Source organism: Dysidea avara, chromosome 7 (genome assembly GCF_963678975.1).
Source record: "Dysidea avara chromosome 7, odDysAvar1.4, whole genome shotgun sequence".
NCBI lineage: Eukaryota > Metazoa > Porifera > Demospongiae > Dictyoceratida > Dysideidae > Dysidea > Dysidea avara.
Genome location: NC_089278.1, coordinates 27,031,356 through 27,040,668, shown reverse-complemented (window position 1 = coordinate 27,040,668; position 9,313 = coordinate 27,031,356). Strand labels below are relative to the sequence as shown.

Here is a 9,313-nt window from a genome sequence, read left to right as displayed (position 1 = left end):
ATGGCACTAATGGCAAAGAGCCATATGGATGTCTTTCCTTTTATGTTGAACACAATTCCAGGCTAATTGACTTTTTTGTGAATTTGGGGCAGAAAGCACAACACCAATAAATTTACAAATTTGTTTATGCTACAGTTATATCCCCTTTTGAGGGTGATATCATTTTTAATACACAAGACCAAGGCAGAGCTGATCAAGGCTAAGTGTAATAACAGTGATACCATCTGAGTATACGGAATATAGCTAACTAGTTTATATCCCACTGTGCAGGAGTTTATGGATATTAAAAGTAAGTTCTTTTGGAGTTCTTGTTTACGCGTACATGCACAAATATTTTCTTCCACATCGTGTAGAGGTTTAACTTCACAGCTACGTACTTAGCTATATTGTAATTTTTAATCAGCAAGGCTCACTGGCTGAAGTACATGTGCATTTACACATTAAAATGTTCATACAAATAATTCTCAGTGATTGGATTTGTACGATTCTTGCTGAAAGGCTATTCCACTCTGGTACTGTTCTTGGAAAAAGGACTATACAAGAATCAACTGATCGGCGTGGAAAAGTAAAAATTTGTTATGATTTGACCTTGTTCCAGATCACAGATACTACTATATACTGACAGTATAGAGATTTTATACTAAGCAGCAGTGTTCAGGCACCATAAAACCATCCTACAAGACAATTCCTCAAGAAAAGGTCCCTTTTCATTATTCACCTTGTCTGGGTTGGTGGAGTTAGATAAAGAAACTAAAAAGTGGCGAGGATTATTCCTGAGCCAAGATAGAATGATGGATCCAGAATCAGAGAAGTTATCTGATGAAGTTGGCTCTTCACTGTCTGGGACTAATTGCAGGACCAGACTAGTATACTGTCACTGTGTAAAGAATTGACCATGTTGTTGTGTTATAGCTACCAGTAATTTTCTTGTAACAACATTTCCATATTTGGCTATTTGTTTCATTGGTAGCTAAACAATACCATTCACTGTTATAATGTCACAAACTAGTTTGAGTGGCTCTGCTACTGGGTGATAACTGGTCACATAGTAGTCTGTAGATCTGCTCTGTCTAACTGAATGGTACGTAGCTATATATCACCCAGTGCGGCACTTTGACACCCAGTGCTGCACTATTACGTGTAATAAACCAGTCCCAATTAACAGCTGACTGACAGTGAGTTAACTACATAAGCATCCTATTTGAAATGTATATATATATAAATATATGCAAAAATGAAAAATACAATAATTAGAACACAGCTAATACTATGTATGATGTGTTATAGAACTTAGAATATGGGTTATGTATAAGTTCTATTAGTGTTTTACATATGACCAAAGTGCTTGTGTTAGCTACTTGCATTTTCGTGCACACACATGATCCATACTTTGAGGATCCAGGTAAATATCTATGTGGTAATGTGGACTATAGTAAACTGAGTGTAGTTTTGCCTTTGCAAGTTATGTACCTTTTAAGTTTGATAAGAATACTGCAAATATTTTGTTATAACAAAGGATGTTTTCACTGACTGAAAAGTGACAAATATTAAAAGTATGTAGCTCCCAAAAGTTGTTTCCAAAATAGTATTCTTTGTAATAGCTTTTTTCCATGAGTAGTCCCTCAATGGAATGCTTTACCAAGTGTCACTGTCAATGCACCAACTCTACAACAATTCTCTACACTTGTACACCAGTGATCTCTTCAATTACTTAATTACTTATCCTTAATTAATTTACTGACTTAATTACTTATACTTAATTAATTTACTTACTTAATTACATTCTAATTTAATTTGTAACTAATCATTGTACTATGCTCATGCATATGAGTCTTACAATTATAAAATATAATATAATAATAATAATAGTGATTTGCGCTAATCACATAGTGATTTAGTTTACCATACCATACATATTTATCTGTATTAAAGCAAGGCTCAAATAAATTCCAGGACCTAAATGAAGGCCAGGGAGCACTACATTATTGTAAGGGTGGGTACGAGATTATATTGGCTTAATTTGTAGAACAGCAACTAATGAAACCTGTAATTTGTTACAAGGATGTCAACAGCAGCTACTACTAGGAGCAACAAGATGCTTCAGCTGGTTCACAAGTAACTAAATGCTGGGCATCTATACAGTATATCAGTGGCAGAGGAAGTAGTTGATATGAGGGGGGGGGGCTGAACAGAGAATAAAGTCCCTGACAGTAGGGGGTCTGGGGGGGCCCCAGAAGGTGTAGCCATTTTAGTTTTCACAATGTCTCAAAGTTCACCAAAATTAATTTATAGCAATTATATAAGTACAATTTAAAGCATTTTAACTAAAACAACAACTTTTAGTCAAAACTATTCACAACAGGCTATTTGAGTTGAAAACTCTTTGGCAAAGCTTTTAGCTGTTGACTACAGGATTAATGAACATAATAGCATTTATAAGCAGTACAAAACAGCCGATAGCCAGTTGGAAACACTTGATACAGTGGTAAGTAAGACACCAGCTCTGAAAGTAAGAGGTACCTGCAGGGTTTGATTCCTGCTGTAGGCAACTTTCTTTTGTTTTAGTTTTTTGAACTATTTTTAGGACTAAGTTTTTATGAAGGCCTTGACTGCTTTATTAGGGTATTTGAGCATACTAATAGTGTATATCGATCCTTATCACGGTTTTTAGCACCACTCAAAGAAGGATAATTTTGGCGTGATATCATTTTGAGGGGGGCTAATCCCCCCTCAGCAGAGCTAAGGAGGCCTCAACCCCCCCTTCTGCCGCCTATGCAGTATAGCATGAATTGTTTCTGCAATTGCACTGTTATTTTGACAGTATGGTGTGATTCTGGTGTTATCATAGTGATAGATACCCTATTGCATAGTCAATAATGTGGTTGCTTAACAATGGTTGCTAGGTGACCATTGCTAAGGTAAATATCACTTTGGTGCCATAGCGATGGTTGCTAAGTGTGTTCCGCCTTTTTTGCAGTTATTTTTTGAATTTCTGTTACTTAGAAACAGTTGCTCTGGTTGTCAGATTAATTTGCAATTATATTATGGGATAGTGGCCTCTATGTGATTAGTAGGCAATCACACATTTTGTGCAATTAGGAAATAATTGTACTTGCAACAACCAAAATTGCACTCCTTATTATGTGTGTGATTACCTATGCAAACTAAACTATTAGTGAGGTAGATTATTGTTGCAGGGCAAATAATAGTAAAGCACCATTTTTGGTACACAAATTTTTTACGGATCAAAATTAAAAGGGGTGCCCACCAGAACTAATTATTTGTAGGCAGAAAACAAAATGGTCACATTCAGTGTATTAAAAATAGCTCCTTTACAATACACTTATATTATACATACTAGAATGCACGAATTCTAGCAATATGTAGATGTAACTTATTAACTTTAAATTTCATGTATAAGTATAACTTCAAACAATCATTATGGCATTCAATTCATATAGATATGTCATTTGAAGATAGAATATTATCAAGAGTATAAAATGATATTTGTATGGGATTATGTACCCTTGATTATTATATATATGCACAGGTCATTTGATCACGTGAACTTTTGAAGCTTCTAAAGTTGTTACTTAGTGTGCATGTGCTAACTTGACAGCTTGGAGTAAAACCTTGTGTATTAATAAGTTGTCAGAATGTTGTTGATGTATTAACCAAGCTGTAGTAGTGAATACGCACTAAAGTTGGCAATATATTATAACTTGTCTACTTATCAGTTCATTTGTTGAACAACTCTTTCTTTGCATCATAAACAGAACTGCAATAGTTTCTTTTGGTGGAGAATGACAATGAGATTGTTAAAAAGGCCTGAGTGAGTTTATCTGAACTATGGCCATTTTTACCAATGCAGCATTACCTAGGATTCTTTTGCTTTGTTGTACCTGGGAAAAATCTTTTTCAACAGTTGGATCTTCCAAATGGTATACAAAAAATGATACTAATTGAACTGTTATAGCAATACTCCTACAGTAGCTACTCAACATTAATATAGTAAGTTGATCTGACTAACATTAATAAAGAGTTCTCATGGCTTATAGTAGTTTTGATGTCAAACCAATTGATTTCTATATATATATAAGACTTAGCTGTAACGGTTTCATAGTGGGATTGCCATATTAAGTTTGCTGTAAAAATAATGCTGAGTTCCTTGTGTTGAGACACTTTATGGAGATAACTGCAGTCCATATATGAGTCTTTATAGGTAGGTAACACTTGAGGTCATCAGAAAACTAAAATATGGTTGAATGTTCCATGATGTGAGCTAAATCATTTACATAGTTTAAGAATCGTAATGCTGCCCTGCACCAGACTTAACAGGTAGGACATTGGAAAGACAGCCATTAACAGACACACACTGGTAACAAGAAGTCAAATGCGAATGAAACTATATTCCAAAAGTCAAGTTGAGATCCTTTCAATATCCTAAATGGTTTAATGCTCTTATACATAAGGCACCAAATTAAGTGTCTCTGAACATTACAACAAAAGTTGAGATGATGCTTATCTGCCCTTAATCACTTAAACTGTGCAGAAGAAAACTTACGTTACAAACTGTTAAATACAAGCAAAATCTAGTAGACATTTATTTTTGTCAAGCATAAAACCCTAAAATAATTTACTATATCAAAAGATTGTTGCTTACAGTCCTGTAGCATAACTCCATTTCAGTAGAGCCAGACAAAGAAAAAGGCAGATCTGTTCAATAGCTACTTTTTGTCTGTGTTTAAAGGTAGTACTTCTGATTTACCTGTGCTGCCTGAGCTAAATAGCTTAACAACTGTTATATCAATTAATTCCAATGAAGTATTTGTAGTGCTAAATGCTCTCCAAGCATCTGGTGCATATTCATTGTGGGCCTGTCAGTATTAAAAATTGTGCTGCCTCTCTGGCTCAACCATCAATTTCCTTTTCCCCCCTTGCCTCTAAAAAAATGGAGAGGTGCCTTTTGAGTGGAAGCACCAGACGATTATACCAGGTGACAAATCCAGTGTTAGGTTTCACTATTAAACAATATCTCAAAGATCCTTGAATGGATATACAAAATGATGGTAGTTTGCTCAGACTTTATAATTAGATCAGTTATCATATACATATCATCAGTTTATATTTCAGAGAATCAAGTCCATGTTACAACAACTACTGCTTTGTTTAATGATCTTTGCTCCTCAAAAGAACAAAAAGACTGTATAATTATTTCTATATAAAGCTTTTGATCGTGTCCTGTAGTGGTGTGCGATATAGGATATTTTCCTATCACGATTATAGCACAAAATATATCACGATACGATATATATCACGATATACAAACTCAACACTCGGTTTGTGTATTTACACTGATGACACTTATAGCAGTGATGTACTGGAAGTACAATACAACATGGTACATGACTAGCACACAACATTGCAAACTCTTATCAAAAAAATTACAGTGTACAATGACATCTTGGGTACATTATTCTCTAATTATAGCTAAAATCTATACCTAGGCTTATATCACAATATGAAGATTCTATATAATATCACAATATAGAAAATTTTATTACGATATTTCGATATATATCACATATCGCACATCACTAGTGTCCTGCACAATAAATTGTTATCAAAGCTATAGCTTAATGGGGTCATTGGCAATTTTTGGTCAAACTGATCCATCCCTGTAATAATTGTTTACTTATAGTAGGATGATTTTCGTTCAGGAACTATAGCATGGAATTGTGAATGCATAAAATTGGCATATTCTCAGCTTGTTTCCGTTAAAATACACACTTGTCTGTTGCCCACTTGGTCACACGATGTTTATTGAATGTAATGATATTCTTATTGTAATAATGACAGACTGCCTGTGATTGTAAATATCAGACCACAGACCAAATCAAAAAATAATGAACATTATGTATTGTACTAGAACTGTAGAGTTTGTACAAATTATCTCATGTGACTGACATTATGAGATTCATAAAAATACAAGTTTGTAACAATGAGAGTTGAAAAAGTATCAACAATTTTGACTATCCGAATTCATTCCACTATTTAATCACAGTATTTGAGAATAAAAGAAATACAATCATCATCATCCAGTTCATAAGTGTTCTCTATGTCAGGATGATCACCCAGTTCATAAGTGTTCTCTGTGTCAGGAAGAACTGATATATACATGTAAATATTACATGTCATACCATGTGAAACATCACTTACGTTTAAGGTAGCGTTCATTGGAAAGATACTCAATAACATAACCCTCATCATCATTATCAATCTCATCGTAGATGTGAGCTGTGTGTGAAATCAAATACAATTAGTAAATAACTTACTGATAGTACATATTTTTACGATACTACAATATAATTACTGGTTTTTGCTGTGTTCCATTTAGGAGAGAGAGGTGGCGGCAAGTGATCATACAGATCATCTGTTAACAGTATCTCTTCTAGTGACTCAGACTTGTAGTGCAAAATGGGATGTACTTTTGCTGACTTGTAACTGACCTAGTTGCCAGTGTTGACTTTGTCTTCACCTTCACTACTGAGTTAGAATGTTGAGCTGTTGCATGTGGGGAGACTCCATTGATATGAAACATAGTGCAGTTATCCCCATAAATGTTGTTGATTTCTGGAGCAGATGAATGACAAGGAGGCTTATCAGTTAGGGAGTATCCTGGACTGAATGGTATCATTTGTGGTATTTGCAGTCGTGGATAGGGCAACGGGGGTGGTTTCATAGCAGATGTATTACTATATTATAAGAAAATATTGCACAGCATATTATGTAGGACAAGTACACAGAAAAATTTGGAATTTTCAACTAGAGTAGGGACCATAGCACATCAATAAAAAGTACTGAAACAAGTTGGAGTATAGTGCACGATATTAAATCAACAAGAAGTGTTATATCCCTTCTGTGCTCAAGATACCATAATGGAAATGCACAGTAGGGATGTAACACTTCTTGTTGATTTACTGTGATTTAATATCGTGCACTTTACTCCAACTTGTTTCAGTACTTTTTATTGATGTGCTATGGTCACTAGACTAGTTGAAAATTCCAAATTTTTCTGTGTACTTGTTTGTTAACTTTTTTTTGTAAATAATTATTATGACTGGTGAACCCATGCATACCGCATTTGAATGGCGCCGCGCACCCCAGCTATATTAATTATCGGCTGAAAAGTGAAGTATCCATTACGCTTCTTCGTCATATGTGTTACACAGCATTTCAGATTAAAAACAACACCTCTGCAATCCATGCACACTGAAAGAAATGGTGCCGTGCACCCCAGTTATATTAATTATCGTATGAAAAGTAAAGTAGCTATCCATTATCTCGTCCATTACGCTTCGTTGTCTATGTTCAACTTGTTACACAGCAGTACAAACCAAGAACTGTTCGAAAAGCACCTCTGCAATCAAAATAGCCACTGCAGACGATTTCCGTTACGAGGGAAGCCATCACGTGCTACTACCAAATTGACACTTTTCGCTGTCAACAAAAAATGAATAGGACACAAAAAAGGACACTGGTAAGTCCATGAAGAATACATTGTATGTACTGTGGTATGCCAAAAGGCACCACTCGGGCCGAGGTGACGTTGAACAGTGAAAAAATCAAGCCCGTAGCCTTAGCCGTTATCGAGTTATGCTTGTCTGAAGGCATCAGTCAGTCAGTCAGTAGAAAATTTCATTTCAATAAGTTGTTTTTAAAATTCCGTAGCAACTTGTTGAAAGCATTTCAGGTTGATCTGAAAGCTTTTTTGGGCTTAGTTTTACCTAACCAATACTGCCTCATTGTCGTCAGGTAAAATCTAGGCTGTATTTAGGTGATATTATTTTGCCAGTGGGCCACGCCCATTCCTTTGTGGTCCCTACTATAGTATGTTCATGTTGAGCTGAATCCTGAAAAACAGCTAAAACTTAAAAGTGGATTTTTTCTCAACAGAGTTAATGTTTTAGCCAACCAGATGATTATTGGTAACAACAAAGGTGTCAACAACAGACATGTATGGTTAGGCTCCATTACAAGTTCGGGAAAGGGCTGTAATGGACACTGTACTTATATGGCTTCCCCATAGGAAATGTATTGTGAAAACTTTGATTGGCCATAAATATTATGCCAAATATTTGAACAAAAAGATTTTGAAATATTTTTAGCGGGTTAAGCAGTACTACAAATGAACCAAATTTCAAGATCATGTGTAATTGCATCCATGAGTTATTAAATGTTTTTGAGGATTCAGCTCAACGTGAACATACTATATACAGTTATTATCGTACTGTATGATATATAGAGGCTGGTATTATGGGACAGGGGGTGATATGGGTCGCATAAAGTTTATTGGGGGGGGGGGGGGGGGGGAATCCTGCAGATTTAGGAGTAAAGGTAAAATACCTATTCAGATAAGTAAACCAAAAATCCAATTAGGGGGTAATATAGCTCTTTAAATTTGCTAGTAATCCTCTCAATGATAGTCTTTGTACCACTTGCCACATGTGTAGTAAAGAGTACAAAGATGTAAAGTACATTATGAAGTCAACTAATCTGTTTTGACTGTCTATATATACAGTGTCCCTGCTACCCTTTCCATGAAATTTACCATAATTAAATATGAAATAGTCAACTTACAAGCACAGTGTCATTATACCCAACACACACCTTCAGTGCTCCAGAAAAATGATCATACAGACCACCACAAGGCAGGAAAAGTTTTGAAATTTTAGGATAGTGTAGTTCATGGGTACACTTTTTCCTATTAGTAGTATGAAATATCATGTAGGGTTACGGTTTTAGGTGATAGCAATGCTTTAAAGTTAAGTGTCTCATAACTATCACCATGCACTACACTACATGGAAAATACTTGTACTTTACCTTAGAGAATGGAAAATAGAGTGATGGTTTGCAAGATTGCTCTCAGCTTCACAGATATTTTCTACTGATTTTGAGTGTTGTTTCTTCAAAGGCATTTCTTCACTAGAAGAGCTACTGTGTTGCTGTAAATCTGTCAGCAAATTCTTTTGTAAACTATAATTTTAAAACATCAAATATCAAATCACTGTGTAACTGTTGCAACATTAAATAACAAATTGGTAATGGAAGTTTTGAAACACTAGGATTACTTAATGTTATGTGCCACTGTAAAGCTTTTAAGAAAATCTGTAGTTCAGGCTAGTGTCCTAACATTGTAAAGAATTGAATATAAAGCTGTGAGTAATTTGACAATAGGGATGCCTGTTGTAATTTTAAAACTCTCCAAATTACTCTAATAGAGCATTCACAGCAGTTATGCACACACTTTGG

At 35.1% G+C, this 9,313-nt stretch overlaps 1 long non-coding RNA gene across 1 annotated transcript; it reads right to left on the bottom strand.

Annotated features, from left to right (window-relative positions):
• Positions 1–5,844: 5,844 nt before the first annotated feature.
• LOC136261494 (uncharacterized) lies at positions 5,845–9,127 on the bottom strand. The gene is made up of 4 exons (XR_010703929.1): positions 8,885–9,127; positions 6,374–6,755; positions 6,220–6,297; positions 5,845–6,167 (listed from the first exon to the last, which is right to left on the bottom strand). It is a non-coding gene; the product is annotated as an uncharacterized lncRNA (long non-coding RNA).
• Between the last annotated feature and the right edge of the window lie 186 nt (positions 9,128–9,313).